Source organism: Malus sylvestris, chromosome 5 (assembly GCF_916048215.2).
Source record: "Malus sylvestris chromosome 5, drMalSylv7.2, whole genome shotgun sequence".
Taxonomy (NCBI): Eukaryota; Viridiplantae; Streptophyta; class Magnoliopsida; order Rosales; family Rosaceae; genus Malus; species Malus sylvestris.
Window position 1 is genome coordinate 29,285,111 of NC_062264.1, and position 3,201 is coordinate 29,288,311.

Below are 3,201 nucleotides of genomic sequence, written 5' to 3' on the forward strand. Positions count from 1 at the left end.
CCGACATCATGTGTGAAATGGGTTCATTTCTGCTTACATGCGCATTCTTGTATTTAGGCACTTTAGGTTTAAATTTATTCACATATTCCACCACACTACACTTTATGGCTTTGTCACCTTCCAGGTGTCGGCCAACACAACTCGATTCGGAGTCCTAGTGGACATTCTGGGTCGGGATGTGTTAGTTTGGTATCAGAGCATAAGTTTGGGTAGTATTACGTTCATCACACGCGTGATGTAAGCATTCTAGGTTCTTGAGCCTAATTTTCGAATCTTGCCACCTTTTCGAGTACGAAAAACATGTTAGGTATTCCTAAGTTTTGAGTGACTTAGACGACTTATCGACATTCTAGAACATCATTTTGGCGGACATCTCTAGATATGAATGAAGAACCTCCATGCTAAGGAAAAATCCCGAATGGAGACAAGTTGGTGGCCCTTGAAGCAGGGCTAATGAATCGATAAATTGTGTGCCACCAGAGATCTACCGATCAATCCCACTACCATTTAGTCATTTCTATCAACCCTTCCAAGTTAGGAACCAAGAATAGTTTAATTTGATTCCTTGGTAGCATCTGTAAGTATACCATTGATATCTACATAAGGACTAGGATCCTCTTGGTGGGGATCCGAAGATCAATCAATCGTGTCCATTCATCGTATATCGTGCAGTCAAATTTTTTTAGGTACTATTTATATTCAATTTTAAATTAAAATTTTAAAATAATTTTTAATCGCACGATGTACGATGAACGAACACGATTGATTGATTCTCTGGATCTCGACAAAGATGATCTGGAGAGGATCCTATTCCTCTGCATAAGACGTGTCTCCTTCTTCATGTTTAATCACCGAAGGGACTGTCATAGTGGCATCCAGTGCTAATGAAATAAAGGCATGTGCAACTTATTTTTGTCTAAATGTCTTTGTTTTATTGGCTCATGACGTCACATGACGGTGAACCCATGATATGTAAGCCGTTGTCCAATGACGAATGTGACAAATGTGAATAAAACCGAGAAAATGGTTATTTTTAATCTTAGGATAATTTTTATTCTATGAAATCAAATGTTACATTTTATATTTAAATCTTTCCATCATGTGCAAAAGAAACCATCTTATTTAAGATGACAATTTTTGTATATAAACGAAGAGATGACAATATAATTTCTAACAGAAAGAATAAAAAGTTTTAAGGGCATGACGATTTCTTATTTCCAACGAATTCATGAAATCTGATGATGGTGGTTTGTGGAATCAACTTCAAAGTATATAACTTTCAAGACTTCATGTCACCATAAAATTGGAGCTTTTGGAGAGAGTGGTCTTCCTACGTTCGGTCCACCTGTATCAAAGATCCTACGTCAAAATGCATGGCAATGTTTTCCACATATAGGCTCCCTTGGTAAAATTTCATTATGTTTGCATAGCCAGCACAAAGATAGAACATAATTAACCTCTCTTATGGTCATGTCGACACCGAAGTATTGTTGAGCAACCACGGGTATAGGGCCTAGAGGGTTTAGGAAGAGTAGGACAACCAGGATGCCACCCTCGTGGTCTTCTACAGGGGTCGTCAGCTCCGATGTCGATGAATTTTTTCCTAGCTTCCACTCCTTTGTTCATCACCACCATGCTGACAAGGAGCAAGCAGAAGATTATTGACTTCATGTTTGAAATGCCCTTAGTTGTGTTTCTGTATTGGCATAAGACACTGGCCATATATATGAACTTTGTCTAGGGTTTTATTTGCTCTTTACCTTGAGAGATAAGGTAGCAGTTACATAATAGGAGTTACATGTGGAAAGAAGTGAAAACATGAGGGTTAAGTTTCAAATTTTAACTTTAATAGTTGAGTAATTATCTCCACAGAAACAGTAAGAAGAAAACATGAGGGCTAAGTTTCAAGTTTTAATTAGGATCTCTATGCAAGCACTGCATTATGCTCTTCACCTTGAGATGTAACGTAGCAGGTACAAAATAGTAAATACATCTGGAAAGAAGTGAAAGTGTAACAGGGGTTTTGTGTAGGCAGTGTATTCGAGTTATAAAAATTGCTCTAAATCTTACAACTATAATGTCTTTTAGGTCATTTTTGTAGTTATTATTAGAGATCAACATTCTACATACTTGAAACATACTACATACTTAAAAAAAAAACATACAACATATTACAAATATAACGAAGTGTTTTTTTTTTTTTTTTTTTGAAAAAAAAAAGTACGGATAAACAACATTGCAGTAGCCAACTTAGATGAACACACAAAATAAGGATAAACATTTCTTGATTAGGTGCAATTGACAAAAAACAACAATTTAAAATATGATTAATTGGTTTGGCCAATGTCAAGGGTACGATGGTGTTATAAAATCGAGTAACAAAAATTCACGTTAAATATAGATTCATACATGAAATTATCGTCGATCTCTATGGAATGTTAGGCTTCAGTCATGGATGTCCATGTTTATACTACATTATAGGAAGTAGAATACTTTTTTTTTTTTTTTCAATTTTCAATAACGTTTGTTATACAATACACGTAATAGTATTACACCCCAAGGGTTTTCTCACCAAGTAAGACCTTTATTCTCGTTATATAATAGAAACAAAGTACATAATAGTTGCTAAAACTCACCCTTCTCTCCTTTAGTGTAGATAAAAACATTTCCTTAAAAAAAAAAAAAAAAACCTAATAGTTGCTACATAAATTTGTAAAATAATGTTTCCCAACAATCTTCATCCACCTAACCCAGCTTCTTTATCGTCAATTAACCCTTGTGATTATGACCCTAATCATGACCACCGCGACGCCAAAAAAACTTTGAGCAACCGCGGTTATAAGGGGTTCTTCGCGGGTTGGGGAGGACTTTTGGCGTTACCATTACAACCAGGATGTAGCCCTCCCGGTCCTTTGCATGGGCCGAGGACTCCGGGGTCAATGCGGTTCCTTTCAGCTTTGACTCTAGAGTTTAGCACTACCATGCTGACGAGGAGCAAACAGATGATGAATGACTTCGTGTTTGAAATGCCCATGAGTATACTTCTTGAGGTATCTCCTACACTACTTATAATTAAAAATTACATTCCTATAATATATACTACTTTCAAAGAGAGGATTCCAGATTTAATTATTGAAGAATTATGACTCCTTGTGTTACTTTTATAAAGAGAGACAAAGAAAAGTCAGATAGAGGAAAGAG